We start from the raw sequence: 23159 nt of genomic DNA, 5'->3' as shown, positions 1-23159 counted from the left end.
CTCGGGTAGTTCAATCAATAGAGAAAGCCATTGTTTTGGGTGCAGGCTAATCAGACATGTGTCTCCACTTTGATGTCTTGGAATGTGCAAGGCGTTCAAATGTAAATGTTGGGGGCCATTTTTAGCTGTGGCCAAGACTTTGTAAAAGTTGTCTGTAATATTCCAGTTTTCCTTTTTTTTAAGTTTAATGTAAGTTTCCAACTGATGAATTAAACTTCCTCATTTGGCATAGCATGTTTTCATGACAACATGTAATGGAATTCCAAATGTGCACTTAGGATTAGCCCCTTTTACCAAGTCTAAATCAAATAAGTGTTAGACACCTCCATGCCCTCGCAGCTCCCTACCTCTGTAACCTTCTATGACCCTTTAGGAACTCTGTGATCCTCCGATTCTGGCCTCTTATGCATTTGATTTCCTTTACCCCACCATTGGCAGCTATGCTTTCAGCTGTCCTAAGTTCTGGAATTCCCTCCCTAAACCTCTCCACCGCTCCACATTTCTCTCCTCCATTCGGACACTCCTTAAAATCTACCTCTTTGACCAAGCTTTTAGTCATCTGTCCTAATATCTTCTTATGTGGCCCAGTGTCACGTTTTTTCCATAATGCTCCTGTGAAGCGCCTTGACGTTTTACTGCTTAAAGGCGCTGTAGAAATGCCAGTTGTTTTTGTTGAATAGCAAATAACGTGACTCGAGTTCTAATATTTGCTTTGCTGCTTATGAAAATATATTGATATGTCACCATATCTTGAACCACAGTATAGGGGCTGTTTGGACCATCTTGTCTATGCTGGTTCTGTTCTAGAGCAATAATGGGTGAACAAAGGTAACATTTGAAAAAAACTGTACTTTGCATGTTTGATTTATATTTGAGAAATTTCTGGACTATCATCTTGACAGGTTTGTTTTTATCCAAAACTGGATGGGTGATTACCTTAGATATAGAATATATTTGCATATCTCTGAACCAAAAGTTAAGATTCAGGTTTCTTAAAGGGACGTGAAGCAGTGCTTGACAGAAACTTCTTTACACAGGGACAGAGAAGAATCCGAAAGGGCCCTTAGGTCACGATGATGTCGCATGTTGCAATGTGAAAATGCGTCAGATGTAATCCATGTGATAACAGCAATAACATAGGAACATAGGATTCATAAATGAGTGGAAAAATGACTTCCATGCACTCTTCATCAAAGACTGTGTACTGAGCTCCATTGAAAGGTTCAGAGGAACATGCTTGCTGTGCTGATATTACAACATGCTGTGCCCCCTCAGCACTGTAATGCACCATTTGCTTTCAGTAAGAATCTCTTCAGATAGCCCCTTGCTGTAGTATATGGGGTAGGCTGGAAGCGAATCAATGTATGAAAGAGCAATTACAGGGAGGCAGGACCAGTTGGACTACAGTGGCGATGGCCTTTTCCTGACATGGCATATGGTGAAATTGCCCCTGTTACAAATGAAACATTTTCTTGCATTGGGAGGAACATGAGTATCTGATTTATCAGATGAATCTGACATTCTGATACATTTCTAAATAATGTTTCAGCTAAAGCCTCAAATGCTGTTATGCAAAAATGTAGGCCTTAGACTAATTTATATGCTTCACATGAAGATTTTGCATCGGAGCCCCACTTAGGCCTGAGGCTGTTCACTGATTCCCTTCAATAGTTTTATCTACTTGCTAATGCTGAAACCACTTTTCAGTTCTCTCTTTTATCACACACCATTCCGATCTCCCCTAGCTAGTTACATCTACTTTAAATATTAATCCAAGCTCTGCAATTATCAATGCTTCAATTTCTCTCAGATCTCTCTGGTTATTCAGTGCTGTTTTAAAGCACCCCTGACCCTTATAAATACTGCATATACCTCTTCTCTAAATCCACTCCGTATCTCCAACTACCATACTTCTTTGATTAGAATCATGAGGCTGTATACATCTGCAGGTGCAGGAGGTAGCTGGGAATACTGTTCCATTTGCAACTGTAGTAATGAGACTATGCTAAAAATACTGATTTTATTGTTGTGATGATTCTCTAATGCTCAGTAGAAAATGAAAACCCATTTTTATCTAATGCTCTATGTATATGCATAAAAAATGTCTCCTCCAACCGTCATTCAGAATTTAGCAGCTACTTTTCTATGCTCTCAACACTATTCCATTCTGCTCCTGTCTTCTCAATTTGACTTCAACCAGCTCAAGATTATTCACTCATTATCTCTCCTACTCAGATCCAGCTGATCTTTCTGGCTGCTTACCTGTGCTCTGAATCCCTGTTTGATCTTCTCTGCAGCACTATTGTGGTTTTGTGTTTTTTTGGCTGTTTTCCTGAAGGTGTTGACTCCATGCAGGATAAGGTTCCACAGCCCACTGGTCAGCACCAGTACCTTGCACAAGTAGTCTTTTGTTTAATGTATAAACCTTGACAGTGAACGTCAACAGGCTATTCATTCAAGGGCACATCAGAGCCTGATCTGGTTATACCCAAAGTCTAGACATTATCAAGGTTTCCACTATGATTTGTTGGATTAACCATCGGGACACTGAACTCTGGCTAACTACTTTTTCCTCTCCCAAACGCTGGCATGCTGAAATTAATTCTACTACCCATGATGACCACCCCACCCCCACCTCACAAGCCTCCAGAATAGCTGACGTCAGTTAACACAACACAGGTCATTGATCAAACTAAGGATCTTCAGGTCTCCATGGAACACTTTTATTTGAAGCTTGAGTGTTGTCTCATAATTTCCTTCATTGGGAAGGTGGAAACCAAAATTTAATTGCCCACCATTAATTTTGCTACTTTGACATTATTGTTCTCACACTCTCTGTCCATTTACTCAGGCTAGACAAAACTGTACACAACCATGGCATTATATTGAACCCTGAATTGAGCTTCTTGTCCCATATTCGCTATATCATCAATACCACTTATTTCCACCTCTATAACATTGCCTCTGTCTTCTTTTAGCTTCTCTGCTACTGAAAACTATAATCATACCTTTGGCACCTCCAATTTTGATTACTTAATTTCTCTATAAGCTGGCCTTCCACCAGCTATCTGCCTTTAACTCCACCATGTCCATAAAGCAGCTGCTCAGATGCCATCCCACACTAAGTCACACGTTGACCAGCACAGGTTCCTTGGCCGCAGTGCATCCAATTTATGATCTCTATCCAGGCCTCTTGATGGCCTCAATCCTGCTTATTTCTGCAATCTCCTCCATCCTTACACCCCAACCTGAATCCTTTAGACCCAAAATTATAACCACCTTGCAGCCCCCTTCCTTCACTCCATCATCAGTGGCGAAGTCTTAAGATACCTCAACCCTTCTCACTGGAACTTCCTTGTCAAGCCCCTCTACCTCTCTCAAATTTTAAGAGTCCTGTCACTTCTACTGCAGTCACTGTTCCTAACCTCTTTTCCATGGCTTTGGTTTCAATTCCTCTTGTTATTTCTCTGCAAAGCACTGTAGGATGTTCTGTACATTATGTGACATGTTTGCGGTTGATGTCGTCACTGTTGCCATTCACTAATTTGATTCCTTTTCTGACCTTTCTGATGAGGAGTCAATACATTTTAAGTGAATAATCTGCTTGTGACTTGCATCCAGTTCCTGCCTGAGACTGCATAAAAGAGATTTGTTCTTAGATCTCTGCTCTATAAAGCACCCTTGGGAGGCTGCCTGGAGTGAGTTTTCTCTGATTTCCTCTCCATCCCTGTGACAAAACATTTAGCCTCTACTTGGTGTTTCCCCTCAGCAGCACAGCTGTGATTGGTGAACCATGTGGGAGATCAGATGACCGTTAATCCATTTTCTATTACTATGTAACACAATGTATTAAATTTCCATCAGAGTGGGCTGGCATACCAACTCATTAATTTATGCTTGTGTTTGACATTGTTGTAATAACATGTCTCACAGACATACAGAAGGTGTTTGAATAATTTGGACTGAATGCATGGTGAAGAGCTTAATCGTGACAAAACAAAATCCCTACTTAAGAGTTAAATTATTCAATTATACAGTTAGGATGTTAAGTTTTTATTGAAACGAAGCAGCCTGGCAAAAAAGCAAAAACTTTTCTTCTTACATACAATTTCTCCCCTTCCCTTCCTACATCTTCTGAAGATGTTAATTCCCTGCCTGTCTATGGGGGTCAGTCACCATCTGGTACCCTCCCCAGGTGCCATTTTTCATGTGTGAACCTTCTTAGTGAATATTAACAGACTGTTTCACAGCAGGGGCTATTCAACTGTATCATTGCCAACCCTGGTCTTATCCTTACCTGATACCTACAGCAGAAGTTGCAATATAATTATTGAGAAAAAAAGAATAAAGAAATTGTAGTTCTGGAGCACTTTATCACATCCTCAGGACACCCAAATTGCTTTACAACAACAATTTGCATTTATTTGGCACCTTTAATTTAGAAAAAATCCCAAGATATTTCACAAAGTAAAAGGAGAAAATAGACACGGAGTCAAGGAAGGAGATATTAAAAGCGGCGATCAAAAGCTTGGTTAAATGGTGGGTTTTAAGGAGGAAAGGTTGGAGGTATGGTGCATTAGGGAATGAATTCCAAAGTGTAGAGTCGAGACAACTAAAGGCGTAACTGCAAATGATGGGGGTGAAGGAAATGGGGCATCCACAAGACAGCAGATTTGGTGGAACGGAGAGCTTGGGAGGTGGAAGCATTGTAGCATTGGATGAGGCTACAGATGTAAATGTAAGGAACAACCTCTGACTTTCTTTGGCAAACACAGCCAACTTTGAACACAGAAAGGTCCCATTAAATTTAAAAGAACAAATTTTAAAAAAATTGGTTTTGGTAGCATTAGGTGAAAGAGGAATCATAGCCAGGGTAGTTGAAGAACTTACCTGCTCTTCTTTGGATAGTGCCCTGGGTCTTTCTTTAGTCCAACTGAGCAGGCAGACATCTCATGTAAGCCCGAGCTGATACTTACCTTCCTAACTCAAAGACACAGAAGTGACAGACATTTTTATACAGGTGCATATATAGGTTGGATTCTGGGATACTAGGATCCATGTGCCAGCTCCTGGCATTTATACTGCCATATCCCACTCTCTTATGACAGTAGCAAAATCATAGACCCAGTTCTATATGGATCTATGGGTCTACTACTGGGATAGTGGCATAAATGCTAGAATGATGGTCTCCCCATATCTGATCTAAACAAGCGCTAGAATAATAGCTGTTTAATTGTAGCATGTCTATTGCTGTCCAGTTGATATCAGCTAACTGGGCACAGACCAGAGATCTAACCTAGTTTGTAAGGCATTCATTATCATAGGCTAGGTCTTGGAGAAGCGGTCTGAGCATGTTGCTTTGTTACACGTTGCTGCATTTACTTTTAAATTGTGCTGTTGGTCTCCCTGTGTACCAGAAGCAATGCAAATTGGCTATGACAAATTGAACACTGCACATGCTCAGGGTGATTGTAGAATGATGTCATCAACTAATAACATCATTACGCACAAACCTATCCTGGCCTGGAGCATATCTTCTTTGGCCTCCTTATCTCGAGAGACAATGGATAAGCGCCTGGAGGTGGTCAGTGGTTTGTGAAGCAGCGCCTGGAGTGGCTATAAAGGCCAATTCTAGAGTGACAGACTCGTCCACAGGTGCTGCAGAAAAATTTGTTTGTCGGGGCTGTTACACAGTTGGCTCTCCCCTTGCGCCTCTGTCTTTTTTCCTGCCAACTGCTAAGTCTCTTCGACTCGCCACACTTTAGCCCCGCCTTTATGGCTGCCCGCCAGCTCTGGCGGATGCTGGCAACTGACTCCCATGACTTGTGATCAATGTCACAGGATTTCATGTCGCGTTTGCAGACGTCTTTAAAGCGGAGACATGGACGGCCGATGGGTCTGATACCAGTGGCGAGCTCGCTGTACAATGTGTCTTTGGGGATCCTGCCATCTTCCATGTGGCTCACATGGCCAAGCCATCTCAAGCGCCGCTGACTCAGTAGTGTGTATAAGCTGGGGATGTTGGCCGCCTCGAGGACTTCTGTGTTGGAGATACGGTCCTGCCACCTGATGCCAAGTATTCTCCGGAGGCAGCGAAGATGGAATGAATTGAGACGTCGCTCTTGGCTGACATACGTTGTCCAGGCCTCGCTGCCATAGAGCAAGGTACTGAGGACACAGGCCTGATACACTCGGACTTTTGTGTTCCTTGTCAGTGCGCCATTTTCCCACACTCTCTTGGCCAGTCTGGACATAGCAGTGGAAGCCTTTCCCATGCGCTTGTTGATTTCTGCATCGAGAGACAGGTTACTGGTGATAGTTGAGCCTAGGTAGGTGAACTCTTGAACCACTTCCAGAGCGTGGTCGCCAATACTGATGGATGGAGCATTTCTGACGGCCTGCCCCATGATGTTCGTTATCTTGAGGCTGATGGTTAGGCCAAATTCATTGCAGGCAGCCGCAAACCTGTCGATGAGACTCTGCAGGCACTCTTCAGTGTGAGATGTTAAAGCAGCATCATCAGCAAAGAGGAGTTCCCTGGTGAGGACTTTCTGTACTTTAGACTTCGCTCTTAGACGGGCAAGGTTGAACAACCTGCCCCCTGATCTTGTGTGGAGGAAAATTCCTTCCTCAGACGACTTGAACGCATGTGAAAGCAGCAGGGAGAAGAAAATCCCAAAAAGTGTGGGTGCGAGAACACAGCCCTGATTCACGCCACTCAGGATAGGAAAGGGCTCTGATGAGGAGCCACCATGTTGAATTGTGCCTTTCATATTGTCATGGAATGAGGTGATGATACTTAGTAGCTTTGGTGGGCATCCAATCTTTTCTAGTAGTCTGAAGAGACCACGTCTGCTGACGAGGTCAAAGGCTTTGGTGAGATCAATGAAAGCAATGTAGAGGGGTATCTGTTGTTCACGGCATTTCTCCTGTATCTGACGAAGGGAGAACAGCATGTCAACGGTCGATCTCTCTGCACGAAAGCCACATTGTGCCTCAGGGTAGACGTGCTCGGCCAGCTTCTGGAGCCTGTTTAGAGCGACTCGAGCAAAGACTTTCCCCACTATGCTGAGCAGGGAGATTCCACGGTAGTTGTTGCAGTCACCGCGTTCACCTTTGTTTTTATAGAGGGTGATGATATTGGCATCGCGCATGTCCTGGGGTACTGCTCCCTCGTCCCAGCACAGGCATAGCAGTTCATGTAGTGCTTACAGTATAGCAGGCTTGGCACTCTTGATTATTTCAGGGGTAATGCTGTCCTTCCCAGGGGCTTTTCTGCTGGCTAGAGAATCTATGGCATCACTGAGTTCCGATTTGGTTGGCTGTATGTCCAGCTCATCCATGACTGGTAGAGGCTGGGCTGCATTGAGGGCAGTCTCAGTGACAACATTCTCCCTGGAGTACAGTTCTAGGTAGTGCTCAACCCAGCGGTCCATTTGTTTGCGTTTGTCAGTGATTATGTCCCCTGATTTAGATTTGAGGGGGGCGATCTTCTTGATGGTTGGCCCAAGAGCTCTCTTAATGCCATCATACATTCCTCTGATGTGTCCGGTGTCTGAGGCCAGCTGAATATGACTGCATAGGTGTTGCCAGTAGTCATTTGCGCAGCGCCTGGCTGTTCTTCGTGCAGTGCCTCTGGCTGCTTTAAGTGCTGCGGATGTTAAATCGCTGGGGGCTTTCTTGTAGTTCAACAGTGCAATGCACTTAGCGGCTATGACAGGTTCCAGCTTTTCATTATGAGATTGAAACCAGTCTGCATTTCTCTTCGCACTTTTGTCATCAACTAATAACATCATTACGCACAAACCTTTCCTGGCCTGGAACATATATGTACAATATATATAATGAGGTCTTGATGTGATGCTGTGATGTACATTAATTGAGAAGTGTGTTTTCACTATGTACAGGTGAATTGGTGGCAGACAGTGAGACCTAGAAAAAAAATTAGTCTTACTGGCCACAATCTTTATAAATCATTAATTCATTCAGGGAATCATAACTTTTGATATCCAACGGACTACATTCTTACATTAAAAATTGGAAGGTGCTTAATTGGTTGACTCTTGCAATGTTCTTCCAATTGACATTAACTGATAACAAAGAGCTTTACCCAGGAGCTTGCAAGTCTATATTTTAGATGGTCTCAACAGTCTCATGACACAAAAGATCTAATAACTTACACGTAATTGTCACTTTTTCAAAAAAAAAATCTGGATAATCATTTAACAGGAGTGAACACTACTGGAATACACTACAACTGCTAACTATGTACCTTCACCTAATAAGGCTAATGTTTTACTTTTCTAAGCTATTTAATGTAAAATTACAACCCAAAACAATTAGAAGAGTCATACTAGTGATCAGATTAACATTTGTAAAGGTGAGAATTGCAAGCAGTTGCATGCTTCCTGTGTGCTGGTTAACGATGCTTTGAATGTAAAACTATGTACTTACCTGAAGAATGTTCTCATTGTTTAACATGGCAGAATATGAATGGATGGAATTTGACCTTTGACAATCTGTATACTGGGGGCTTAAAACATTCCATTAAGTGTGTCATATTGCAAGAAATTTATGGTATATTTCAATGTTTCAGAAATTTCAGCTGTTTCAGGCCTAAACTTCTATGGTTAAATGTCCATATTTTCTCCGTTAGCATTTCAGTACATTAGTAATAGAACAGATTCACGTCTTGTATGTGTAACTAGGTATAAGGGTAATGCTTTGCAGGGACAAGACAAATGATTGAACAACAGTGTGATTACAATGTAGTAAATTATCTATTAGTATGTTACATTGTAACAAATAAAAATGTGACTTTTCACAACTGTACTACAATGCAGTGTTATGTTTTTACATTGCTTGAAGCAGTTTTCCAGTAGTCTGACTTGTCACTTCCTTGGAATTCACCCTGCTTGTATGGTGGGGCAGATTCCACAGTACCATTAGACTACCCACAGGGCTAAAGCTGCTTTTATATATTGTGCCTAGGATTGCCAACCATCCAGGATTCCTCTGGAGTCCCCACGAATTATAAATTAATGTTCTAGACACTGTCGGTTAACGACCAGAGAGAAAGATCAAAGAAGCATTAAAAAAGTTATTTTTATTTCATTTCCTTTGAACACTTCTGTTTATTAATTCTGAAAATATTGGAGATGGCGGAGAAAAGGCTGTTTGATTGGGCAAGCAGTTGGGGGTTGAGGTCATGTGATGAAATCTCCAGGAATATGTCCAACCAGAGTTGGCAACCTTAATGGTTCTAAGATCCTTATTGGTTACAGCAGTAGTCAACATGTGGATCTCATACAACCAACTGCAACTGGAAGCTATATTTTCTGGCCGCAAAATTCAGTTTTGTAGCACCGCTGCTTTCGGTGTTAAGGGAGCTGGAGTTCAAACAAATGCTGCGGATCCACCCATCAACTTCTGACAAGGCCCTAAGATCACCATGTTAGGAAGAGCTTGAGCATGGGCATCACATGCACATACCAGAGGCATGCAGAGTGAGCAGATCACGACGTCAGTCAGCATCTAACGCTGAGTTGGTACCATTTTGGACCTTGCAGGTCCTGTTAACACTGACTCTTGTTCAGCTGCAAGACAGACTCTCCTCTGCCCACTTGTGCTATTTAAAATGATCACCATGGATGGCAGGCGTAATGGAGTTAGTTCGCACTTCAGCATGATCTCATTAAATGGCAGAACAGTCTTGAGGCGCTAAATGGCCTCCTTCTGTTCCTATGTCCCTAAATTAAAATTGAGGTGCTTTTGACTTTCCTTGCTCCTGCAGAGATAATGGAAGTACACTGTACTGTGTTTTAGGAAGAGCTCACACAAGTTTTTTGAATCAGAAGGAAGTGGGGCTGGATCTTTGCAAGGAATGGAATGGATTTTAAAGGCCTCGGAATAGAAAACTTGCTCTCAGTCATAGGACTATACTTATGGTCCCTCTTGGGCTGCAGCATGACAGAGATGGAACAATGCAGCAGAGAGGGGAAGTTGTGCACAGAGGGAGGAAGAGGAGGGCTCTCAATAGAAGGCCTTATTGAGACAGCACTTCTCCTACCTTGACCTCAGCCAGCCGCGGTGTACTGGGATGGCTATGATTTACCAGGGAGCCAGTCCTTGAACTATGCCACCTCCTCCAGCTGGACCTGCAGCCACTGAGTAGGGTGAGGACAGTGCTGCCAGTGACCAGTAATGTCACCATTGTCCTCAATTTCTAAGCCACATGTTCATTCTAGGCTGGATCCAGTGACATCGCCAACATTTCTCAGTTCGCCATTCATCGCTGCATCAGGAAGGAAATTGAGGCCCTTTATGCAAGGGCAGGGGACTTCATGTCTTCTCACTAAGCATAGAGAAGCATGAGGAGTAGGCATGTGGCTTTGTCAAGGTAGCGGGTTTCCCCATGGTGTAGAGAGCCATCGACTGCATGCAGGTGGTGCCAAATCTCAATGGAGAAATGCAATGGAACTGCAAAGGATTCATTTCCCTGAATGTGCAGTTGCTATGCGACCATACACAGACCATTATGTTGACGAATGCCCGCTAGCCTGGCAGCAGTCATGATGCTTTCATCTTGGGACAGTCAGCCTTTCCAGCCATCTTCAAGCTACCACATTGAACCAGAGGGCGGCTGCTTGGCCTCAAGGGCTATACGTTCTACACATGTCTCAAGACTCCCCTTTGCCACCCAACCACACGTAGACAGAATTCCTACAACGAGAGCCATGTTGTGACCAGGAATGTCGTGGAGCAAACCATTGACAACCTGAAACAACGGTTCCACTGCCTGGGCTACTCGGGGTCTACTACTTGTTGGAGGGTGCCTCACGATTCATGGTGGTGTCCACAACCTGGGATTCATGGGGATGCATCCCTTGCCACCAACTTTCATTTACCACCTCAGGAGGAGGAGGAGGAGGAGAAAGAGAAGGAAGAAGTGGAGGAGGAGGAGGAGGAAGGGAAGAAACATCTGTGACATCATTGCTCTGGATTCGCTGTCTGTCAGTGTCTCATAAGATTCTGGTTCCCCTGAAAAAAAAGTCCCAAGATCACCGTGGCTTCACACTTCCCCACCTTTTCACCCTCTATTATTGTCCATCACAGTGTCCTCTTGTTCAAAATCCTGAAATAAAAGACACCAAAACCAATCATTCCTAGCTTTATCCGACAACACTTCCAATAAAACTACAATACTTAGCTATTTGCCCTTGCACTTTTCTTCAGTTCCTATCTTGCAGGTGCTTTGGCCTAGCCTAATGTTCCTACATAGTGCTATCACAGTGGTTGCAGCATGGCTGGTGGAAGTCTGCTGACTTTCAGTGGGGGAGACTGCAGATGGCTTTGTAGGATGCCCTCAAGCAGCTCTGAGCCTTGAGGGCCCAGCTTTGGACTGTACTGCCTTGGCAACAGTCTGGGCTGGCTACTGACAGGCAATGGCACTGGCAGAGTGGCTGTGGTGAGAGGACGAATGCTATCATCCTGAGGGTGGACAGTCGGTTCATGTTCGATGGAGTCACTGACGCACCCCTGGGTGATGCCTCAGCAATGCTAATAATCTGCTGGAGCAAAATTTTTGGACTGCTGTGAGACCCTGCAAGCCCCTTTGAACATTGGTATTTGCAATAATGATGGTCGCAGTTTGAGCCTATGTTGCACCAAGCTGGGCTTGCATGGCAACTAATAGATATCTCACAACATCGGTTTGAACTTCCGCGGCAACACTCACACGTTGGGTGGCTTCTGATGGTGCTGCAATTGAGCTGAGACATTGGCCATCAAACACTGCATCATGGCTGGGTCTGCAAGTGTTCTGCTGAAGTTGACCACCATTTCCACACTGGAAAGGATGGGCTTTGAGCTCTGTGCAAAGTCCTGTGCCAGGTTGGAGCTGGACTCCTCCATGTTCCTTGACAGTGACAACAGGCTCTCTGGCAGCCTGTCAATGCACCAAGCATTTTGGTGTGCATGCAAATTAGCCTTTTCCTGTACACCACCTCATTGACGTCCTCATCTGAATCCTCTGCAGAAGAACTCATCTGTGACCTCGACCTCTGGGGAACTGGCATATGTGCTATCCTTTCCACCGGCCTTGTTGCAGCCCACTGATGCCCAGTGACACACTAGATACTGATCTCATCTCCATACTATCCTCTAAAGGAAGCCCAGTGCCAGTATCTGAGCTGGTGGCTGCGAGCATCAGTGATGGTGCTTCTTCATCAGAGGTTTGTTGTTGCTGATGCCCTTCATCCTTAGGCTGCACTGGCTGGCCAGGCAGCAAGTCTGGGGCATCTGAAAGCCGAATGCATTGCAGGAGCTTTGGGGTGAGGGAAGGAGGGGCGGGTGGGAAGCAAGAGGTACATAGTCACACCCTCTGCAGCTTGTACTTCATGTCAGATAGCAGGATGAAAGTGAACTGGGATTTGAGAAAGTGCATAAGGCAGGAACATACTGTCATTTCGGCTGCAACAGCCTCAGTCACTATTGCAGCAATAATGCCAAGCACCACCAAGGAGTGAGGATGTGTCATTGTGTTTGTCCCCTGCCAGCTCTTTGGCATGAGTCTTGATTGTGAGAGATTGCTGATAGGTGAGTGATGGGAGTGTGTGCTTTGAGCAGTTTGTGAGATTGATGGTGATGTGGGTAAAGATACTACATTTGAAGATGCATTCACAGACCTCCACAACTCATGAGGACTGTAGCCAAGTCCTCAGGGCCAGACTCCTTGCGTGGACCTCCATGGCTATCTGTTCCCATTCCCTTTGAAGTGTATGCTTGGAGGGCCTTTTGGCCTCCTGTGGAAATATGAGCTGTCTCCTCTTTTCCACCTCTATCATTAAGGCTTCCAGTGCTGCATTGGAGAAACTGGGAGCGCTCTCTCTGGCCTACTGCTCCATTGATCCTCTTTCTTCCTTTTGAAAAACTCTTCCACAAACGATTCCAGCCCCTGCAGCAGTCAGAATGCACCTCTTCTTTAAAAGGTGCAGGCTGGTTTTGTGAAGGGCAGGTTGGCTTTAACTCGTGCTAGCCTTGCACAAACCTGGGCTCCCTGCTAAGCACACAGCCAGTCAGCAACCTGTCTCAAGCTGGGGTGCACGCCCCAATCATGGAGATGAGCAGGCAGTGTGCTGTCTGCATCATCTCCACCATGGGTGGGATAATTGCGCATCGCGATCCTCGTGCCCACAAAGGGCCTTATCTAATTTTTAGCCTGTTGTGCCTTTCCTAAGTCCAGTAGCCAGGAAGACTCTGTGTAAATAGGTCTTCTGGGCCATCAGACAGTCTTAGAAATCCCTGCAAGTATACTTAAACATTGCATCTGGTTGTGTAAGATCAGCAGGTTTGGAACTGTGGCCACCAGCAAGGTATCTTATTGCAATATAAAAGTGGTGTAAAAGTTGAGATTCCCTCCTAGCTTGCCAATGCCCAGGGGAACATCTATACAGGCCTACAGTGTGAAAACCAAATTGCTGGGCCTAAACGGATAGACGGAGCACTTAATCCATGCAAGGCCAGAAAAAAATGTGGTGCCAGAGATTGTTTGTATTCCTTCTGCAGTGCTTTCACCTGCAGAGGTGGAGGGGGCGGGAGGGGGTGGGAGGGTTATCTGTGACATTAGATACAGTAGTGCCAGCTCATTTACCTAACAACACAGCCACTATAATTGGAAGTGCTTCCAGCTCCTGTGTGATAATCAATTTGAGGGAACTTTTATTTACCGGGTTCACGGGGGTGGGGGAGGGGAGGGGGGCACAGAACAGGGACATTAAAGATGAATTTCATCCCATTATTTCCTTTGCAATAAATTCAAACACAAATAATGCAGTGGTGTGTTTATGATGGAGGTTCATGCTTCAACATAGCTTACATCATCACAGGGAGTGTTTAGCAAACAAAGAAAGGTTTCCAAAACACTTTAAAATGAAGTGTCTCATTAAGGTTTGAAACATGCTAGTATTTTCACAGTGGCTCTCCCAATGTATCAGCTGCTGAAAGCAATGAGCACTGCTGGAGGCTTTGGAGAAGGTACAGAAAAGGTTTACCAGGATGTTGCCTGGTCTGGAGGGCATTAGCCATGAGGAGAGGTTGGATAAACTCGGATTGTTTTCACTGGAACGACGGAGGTGGAGGGGCGACATGATAGAGGTTTACAAAGTTATAAGTGGCATGGACAGAGTGGATAGTCAGAAGCTTTTTCCCAGGGTGGAAGAGTCAGTTACTAGGGGACATAGGTTTAAGGTGAGAGGGGCAAAGTTTAGAGGGGATGTGCGAGGCAAGTTCTTTACACAGAGGGTGGTGAGTGCCTGAAACTTGTTGCTGGGGGAGGTGGTGGAAGCAGGTACCATAGAGACGTTTAAGAGGCATCTTGACAAATACATGAATCGGGTGGGAATAGAGGGATACGGACCCCGGAAGTGCAGAAGGTTTTAGTTTAGGCAGGCGTCAAGATCGGCGCAGGCTTGGAGGGCCGAATGGCCTGTTCCTGTGCTGTACTGTTCTTTGTTCTTTGCTCCATATAGTTCAGGATAGCCTCAGGTTTGAATCTCAGTCTGTTCTCTGTTACCTCATCTCAACCAGGGTGCTAATTGGAGCACTACAATTCATTGTGGCACACATTGGTTTGGGAGAGTTGACAGGACTCTCACTCTTACTGACTATCCAGTGAGCCTTGGTCGTGTACATATGAATATCCAATGAAGATAGAATGGGACCCACCTTTGGTGCTTCTCCCACCTTCCAACATTGACTATTTGGGCTTATGCACAAAGGATGGGGCTTAGTAATGGTTCTGGATTGTTTCTTCCTATCTGTAGCACCATATCCCAGAGAGGAGAAAATTGGTGAGAAAAGGAGGAACAAAAGATATATTTTTTATAAGACTAATATAAGATTGCATAAATTCTGAATGTTATTAAATGATAATCTGTGCTACTACATTGTAAATTTTCTTTCTAGCTTTCCTTTATTTCTGAAAGATTCTTGGATTCATAAGTGCTGTCCAACTATGCACTCACCTCTCTCTGGGCTGGATTTTACCTTAGGCAGACGGGAATTTGCAACCGACGTAAAAGTTGGTGGCAAACCCGCTTCTGCCTAGCCCGGGGATCTGTCCCGCATTTTATGGATCCCCGGTCTTTAATTGTCACAAGGTGGGACTTCCACCCGCCTGAGGGAGGAAGTCCGCCTTAGTGAGCTGCTGGCCAATCAGCAGGGCAGCAGCTCTTAGTCCCAGCAGCGCCACCAGGAATGGTGGCCAATGCTGGGACTGCAGCCCAGCCGACGACATGGAGCCAGGAGTGAAGGTAAGTTGGGAATGCCTCACCAGAGGGATCGGTCGTGCATTTGAGGGAAGTGGGGGGGCGTCTTGGATCCTGGGGGAGGGTTGGGAGGCAAGGGCAGCCTTCAATCGGGCACCCTGTGCCCAACTGCCATGGCAGCCTCCCGGCGCGGAAAGGCTGGCAGCTATCGTTGGGCAGCCTTTCATGTCCCCAGCACGCCGGCTTGCCATGGGTAAAATACCTGTGGAGGCAGGTGAGGGCCCTTAAGTGGCCATTAAGTGGCCACTTAAGGGCCTTGATTGGCCTTGGGCGGGCGGGCCATTTCCCCGCCCCCCCCCTCCCGACCAACATAAAGCTCAATTTTATGCTGTCCCCATCTGCCCCCAAACCACCATCTGACACGCTGGGGCAGTGTAAAATTCAGCCCTCTCTTTGTCCCTGTAACCTGGCTTCTCACTTGCCACAGCATCAAGATCTCACCAATGACATCCTTTCTGCTTGAAGTAGTTACTCACCTAAGCCTCCTTGTCCTCCTTGGCACCTTTGTAGCATTTGACATTATTGACCAATCCATTTTCCACCACTGCCTCTCTTCAACAGCCCATCTCTGTGGCACCTCTTTCTCGTATTGCTGCTCCGATCTATCATTACAATGTAATCACTATAATTCCTCAAAACCTTCTCTGTCGATGCTTACATAACCATGATACCCCAAGAGTCAATCCTGGCTGCTCAATTCATCACTTACATGCAATTCCTTGGGGACCTCATCACAAGATATTGGGTCATCTCGAAATCCCCAGCCAAACAACTCTACCTTTGTACAAACATCAAAACATCAAAACTAATGCCTATCTGAAATTAAACCTTAGAATCAAAGTTTCTTTCAAATTAACCTGAACAAATCTGAAACCATCCTCTTTGGCAGTTCACTCTGATTCCATCAAACTCTCCAGCTGCCTACTGTGGCTAAATGTGTAACCTTGTTGTTCTATTTGACTCTATGCTGAGCTTTGCATCCCAGATCCAGTCTTCCTGCTCCACATTCAGTACCCCACATCTTTGTATCCCACCACAGTGAAATGTTGGCTTAGATTATGCATTTAGCTTCCTCAGCGGGCTTGAAGTCACAACCTTAGGACTCAGAAGTGAGAGTGCTAGCATCACAGTCAGGTTAACACAGTGCTTACAGGGTAAACTCACTGAGCCATTCGGGAGCCCAATATTTCCATTTATCATGCTGATTTTGTATCAAGCATCAAGTATTTTGTCACAAGCAATATCTCAAGCCACTTGGCATGGCCAGTGATGCCCACATCCTGTGAATGAATAAAAGAAAAAAAAACTTGATATTATACAGGGTTCAAACATGTGATTATTAAGTCTTTTCCCTCAAAGTGTACTACTTTATATATCTTTTCAATTACACGTGTAAACATATTGTACTGTACCATAATGAATGTGCTAGTTCTGAATAGTATGTCAGTATTACTCACCCTATTATCTTTTATGTATGTGTCTGACCTGCATTATGTGCAACATCATACTTATGCCACTTGCACAACATGTTATACATGATTTCTGCATAATGTGGCCTGTAACATTCTTCAAATTCTTAGAAGCTCTGCACAATTCCAAGTACAATACTGTAACAGAGCTCCAGAAGCACCTGCTTAAATACAATGTATTATATATTATTAAATATAGTGTCCTAGGCCCAACCATCTTCAGCTGCTTTATTCATGACCTTCCCTGCATCATAAGGTCAGAAGTGGGGATGTTCACTGATTATTGCACAGTGTTCAGTTCCATTTGCAACTCCTTAGGTAGTGAAGCAGTCCGTGCCCGCATGCAGAAAGACCTGGACAACATTCAGACTTGGACTGAAAGTGGTAAGTAATATTTACGGTACACAAGTACGAGGCAATGATCATCTCCAACAAAAGAGAATCTAACCATCTCCCCTTGACATTCAATGGTATTACCATCGCTGAATTCCCCACTATCAACATCCTGGGGGTTACCATTGATCAGAAACTGAATTGGACCAGCCATATAAATACCATGGCAAGAAAAACAGGTCAGAGGCTAGGAATTCTGTGGTATCTCAGCTCCTGACTCCCCAAAGCATGTCCACCATCTACAAGGCACAAGACAGGAGTGTGATGGAGTACTGTCCACTTGCCTGGATGAGTGCGGCTCCAACAACACTCAAGAAGCTCGACACTATCAAGGACAAAGCAGCCCGCTTGATTGGCACCCCATCCACCACCTTAAACATTCATTCACTCAACCATTTGTGCACAATGGCAGCAGCATGTACAGGATGCACCAATGCTTCTTCGACAGCACCTTCCAAACTCAGGACCTCTCCCACCTAGAAGAACAAGGGCAGCAGGCGCATGGGAGCACCACCACCTGCAAGTTCCCTCCAAGTCACAGGCCATCCTGACTTGGAAATATATTGCTGTTCCTTCAGCATCACTGAAGGGTCAAAATGCTGGACCGCCCTTCCTAAAAGCACTGTGGATGTACTTACACCACATGGACTGCTGCGGTTCAAGAAGGTAGCCCACCTCAACAATGTGCTATGGTTTATTTTTAGATAAAGTGCTGATTTTCTTCTGCTTTGTGGCCCAGGTGTGCCTGTTGCCTAATCACAAGAGAGAGAATAAAGTGGCAGGAACTCATTACATTGGGTTTCAACTTGGGCTAGGTTGTTGCCCAAAAGCAGGAGAGAAAAAGAAGGGTCCACAAACAGTGGGCAGAAGGTCTCCAGCTCTGTTGACCTTTCTGCTGACCTTGAAAGAATAAGTACTTGCCTTTTGACGGAATGAATAGGTTGCTGATGACCACTTCTCAGATCCTCCAATCTGAAGGGGTTGGATGCAACCTCTGATGTTCACTTTTAATGGCCCTTCTATAGTTTGGACCAAGTGGAAAGACAGAAAAATGAGCCAGGCTGAATGTTGTAGTTACTGCTGTCTCATTAGCATTATATTTGAATGCTTCCTTGAGCTCCAGGTGGAAGCACTCTACCATCCCCCCATCCCCCTATCCCACTGGAAGAACAGCTGGAAGTTCACATGAAGCACAAGTGGGATAGTTGTTCCTGGACCAGGGGATCGTCACGGTCAAGGTAATAAATTTAACCGCTAAATACAGGCGAGTTCAGGTGCCTGCAAGCGTAACCACCCAATTTATGTTTGTGCAGAAGAGAGAGTAGGGCTGAGATATGGAGGCAGTAAAATTGAAAGAACCCAATAAACCTTGGAATATTAATATATTTTTCTATTCTCTCCCTATCTTAAATTATATTTTTTCTAGCTCCCTGTCACTTATACAACTCTATAAAAAGCCCATTAGGTTTGCATAAACACAGCCAGAACTACCTTGCCAATCAGCTTTGCATCCCATGCTATAGAAAAGTGCCTATTCTGCACTTGGCACTGATACTTGTGGTTCCTCTCAGCTAGGACTGAGCATTCATTGGATGGGTAACTACAAGTACTTTTGTCCTGATCAAGCAGAGACTCAGACCTCTGAGTACAGCTTTTTGCATTTCACTGCCTCTGTGCCACGACAGTCCATTTTTTTTTCTTGCTTTCTGTGCTTCTAACGTCCTGAAAGGTTGATCCCTGCAAGTGCAGGGTTTGCCTGCTTTAGATCAGACCATGTTATCAACAGTAGGAGTACTACACTCCTGCTGTTAATAGCTTTTTGCCAATGTAAATTTATGAGCAAGAAAATGCATCCTACTACTTTGTGACACAGCAAGCCATTTAGAAACACGTTCGCTGCAAAGATTGTGGAGAAGTTCCATTTTTTGGCATCACCGTTGCTATTCAAAACTGGCAGTTACCTGTACAATGGTATCTAGAGCACTCCATAGGATGTGGCATCGAACTAGTACAGCCAAAATGCTCGAAATACACACCCAGCCAGTTAGCCAGAGAAAAGTCAGATCAGTGTTTTAGGTAAAATGCATTGTGAGAACATCATTGACTTAATTTTAGTTGCAGATTTCTACCACTTTCAGTTTTTGTTACTTAAGACCAGGATGTCCAGCGGAACACAGGATTGGGTTTGCCTGTGATGACTTCCCCTCAACAGGCAAATAGAAGTAACTTTTCATCTTTAGTTCCCCTCCATAGTCCAACTTTATAGATCTGTTGTCATCTTCTTCCACTCCTACTTGTAAAGATGTAGACATTATATCATCCCAAGTAGTTTATTTTCCTATGCCTGCACTGTCCTGCTGATTCCATCCTTGCAACCGCTAATCTCTTCATCATTTATTTGTATTAATGTGGTCTGCTTTCAAATGTATGCTGATGCTACCCACCTGTACCTCATGCCTTCCTCCCTTGACAAATGTTTCCTCAGTCTCTAACTGACATTTCAATATCAAGACCTGTTTAAGCCACAACATCTTTCAGCATTACATCAGCAAAATCAAAGCCCTCCTTTTGAACTCCAACAAATATGCACACGCCTCCAACCTTGACTCCATTTATCTCCCCAGATGTCATTTTAGCTTTAGATTTAGGCCAGAGATGTGGAACTTTACTTGATGCTGAGCTCAGCTTCCTCCGTCCTAACAACCAAATTGTTGTTGTTATCCAATCTGTTAGCAAGACCTCTGTAGCATCAATCATTTCTATCCATGCCTTGTTCTGCAAAAACAAATCTTATCATTACACAGCTGGATTTCGCCAAAGCTGTCCATGCTAATCTCCCACTTTTGTTATTCATTGACTTCAAGTGTCTTCACCAGCATTGAAGCCCACATCCCTAGAATTTTGGCCCCATTAGACTCCATTGGCTTCCCATGTCACAAGAATTTACTTTAAAATCTTCATCTTCACTTTCCCATCCTTCCATGGGTCACCTCTTACCACTGTGGTCTTGTCCAGCTTTATGGTCCTTGATGAATTTTATGGCCTACTTCTCACTCGCTGTTTCTTCTAACCCACCTAGTCCCATTTCTCTGGACCTCTCCCTATCAGCAACTTCATTTTGCCACCTAACTCTTCCCACCCCACCTGATTCCTCAAGGCCCTCCATTTTGATTATGCTTCTGCTTGATTTGAACTTTTTTCCTTTCCTCTCCTTCCTCCATACTTGGTGTCCAATTGCTATGAAATCTACTACCTTGTGAAGTGCTCTGAAGTTTACCTGTGTCTATAAGGAATCTATTTTTTTCTTGTTCTGGTAGTTATTGGAGAGCTGGCTATATCCATGAAGGAAGAAATTAAAGGTAAGGAAGTGGGAAAAAAATAAGTTACAGTTTGCATCATAAAAAAAGGTGAGGGTATTGTTCCTTGAACAGGTTAATACAGGGAAGAAGATATTGGCCCAGACTTTGCAGTGAGTGGCAAACAAATGGTGCTTGCTGTTTATTACACTTACCTTGGCCAACAGAATTTTATTGGGCTTTTATATTGCCATTTTGAGTTATCAGACAATCTCAGCAACATGGTGCCTCGACAGGGGATCTGGAATCTGTGGGAACAGGACAAGAAACACCGTGCCTTCTTAACCAAGCAGATTGAAGACTCCTCACTAAGACATGCAGAGTCTAAACCAGGAAGTGTAAAGTAGAATATCTAATTCAATGTAAGATCATATACAGAAAGAAAGGGAACGTAAAATGGAAGTAAGAGAGATAAGAGACAGAAAAAGTGAAAAATGTGTTTTTTAATTTTTTTAATTCTCCAGCAATACCAATAAATCTGAATGAATGAGATTTCCGTGTCAGATGTTGTTTGGCATTAATTAAGACTTATCACACTGTTAAACTATCACTTGCTCATGAATAGACAAGCCCTAACTTTTTCTGGTGTGATAAGTGGATAGCTAATGGTTTTTTTGTAGGTTTTAAAAACAGAAAGTCAATTGTTTATCAATCAATGCACCTTATCCCGAATTGAAACCTCATTCACTCATGCATTCGCTTGCGCACACACACGCACACACAAAGAAACAGATAGAGAAGGGAAAGAGGTAGGTGGGTTTTAGTGGGGGAGAAGGGTTATAATAAACCTGATGAGTTCTCTTGGGATTCAAGTTCTAGATAGTTGCAGACCTGAGATGATTGTGATTTCTCTCTTGATTGAAGGTTCTGTTCCAGATGGTGGGTCAGTTCCAGCTCTCTCTGTTTTAGAATCTAGATATCAGATTTTCTTTCAGCAGGGCATGTGCTTTCTGGCCTCAATTGGCCTAAGGGTGGGCAGGCCATTTGCCACTTCCACCACCACTGGTAAAATAGCAGCAGGGCCTCATAGGCAATGGGCATGGCACCACCCACCTCCCACCAAATTTCATGCCCTCCCCACCTCCTAGCCCGCTCCCGGGGTGGGAGTGGGGTGAGCGGTGAGGACATTAAATTCCGGCCATAAACCATTTAAAATTGAAATACCTGAACTTGAAGCACTAACATTGTTCTAGATTAATTCTGAAAATAATTTTGTATCAAAAAATCATCCAAGTGCTTTGAAAATAATATGGATCTATATTGTTATCTCCCCACCAGTTTTCTTCCTCCAGTCCTCAATATATTAACTTCCTGCCAGGGTAAGTCTTATGGGGCAGTAGTCACTGGCCAACTTCCCCAATTGATGCTATTTATTTGAGAATCTTTGAGAGCAGTATTTGCATGTGCACATGATTATGTATCCAGTGATGTACTAGAGCAAGGTCAATCCTGCACTTCGAGCTGGTTTCATCAACTAGCAATTATGCCCAACTATCCTGGCTAAGTTTGCCCTGCCTAACTCAGGAACACCCAAGGCAAAATGTTCCCTTGAGTCATCCCAATTGAGATCAGCTAATGCAGCACAGACTGGGCATTGAAGCTGGGGCACACCTGGTCTGCATGGCTCAGTTCCTCACTGGATAAACTCACTGAGCCACAGAGTGTACTTTCACTAACAAGGACAAACAGTTGTGATTTGTTCTCACATGGGACTTTTTAAAATAAATCCAAGGGGATTTCTTGAAATTCCTTTTCAGCAAATTTGGTTTAAGTGTAAGAGAGACATTATGGAAGCTGGTAAAAGTAAGTCACACACTCACAGAATTTACTAATAACATCATTAAAACAGGTCTCTTCAGGTCACATGCTAATAAATTCACGCCAAAGCGGATTACATTTATTAAGTGTGTTTCTTCAATTTATTACCACATGGTGCCAAAAGATGGGATGAAATGGAGTTCTCCATCTGGCTTCACAAGGGGAGATCAAAACTCTGTTGCTTTTGGTTAATAAAATATGCAAGGTAGACAAAAAGAAAAGTAAAATACAAGGAGATGTTTATGAATTAAGATATGTGAAGCAGCTTGGATTGGAGGTTGGTCAATTCAACACAACCAAAAGTAATTGACCTTAAAACCAGAACTCTAGCTTGGTGTTAGCATCTTCCTGTATATTGTCAAAAACAAAAGAGTCTGAAAAGGGGTGGAAACATTGCTGAATTGTAAATAAATATGGTCTGTTTATTAATAGGGACAGCAAATATTGGAAATACAAACAGACCCTTCAAGATCTAAAGGAAGAAGTCAGTTTAATGTTTTGGATGAAGAAATGTTAACATCCCTTTTCTATTTTCAGATGCAAACTGACCTGCTGTGCCTCTCCAGTATTTCCTCAAGGCCCTTTTACATTGACATCATGGTGTGTCTGCATTGCTGGTTTCTCAAGCTTTGGGCATGGAGTTTCCTCTGTGGAAACAACCTGGAAGTTACAACTAGAATTGTGCCCAAAGCTGTGCCCATTTTGTCGATGCCAAGTTACGTCCAGGTATCTTCCCAATCTCCTTCAAATACAGCTGAACTTAAAATGGGTGTAACAGAGCATGAGTCAGCGAAAAT

The sequence above is a fragment of the Heterodontus francisci genome, chromosome 15 (genome assembly GCF_036365525.1).
Source record: "Heterodontus francisci isolate sHetFra1 chromosome 15, sHetFra1.hap1, whole genome shotgun sequence".
Taxonomy (NCBI): domain Eukaryota; kingdom Metazoa; phylum Chordata; class Chondrichthyes; order Heterodontiformes; family Heterodontidae; genus Heterodontus; species Heterodontus francisci.
The sequence above is the reverse complement of the archived record's forward strand: the minus strand, read 5'-3'. Positions refer to the sequence as shown.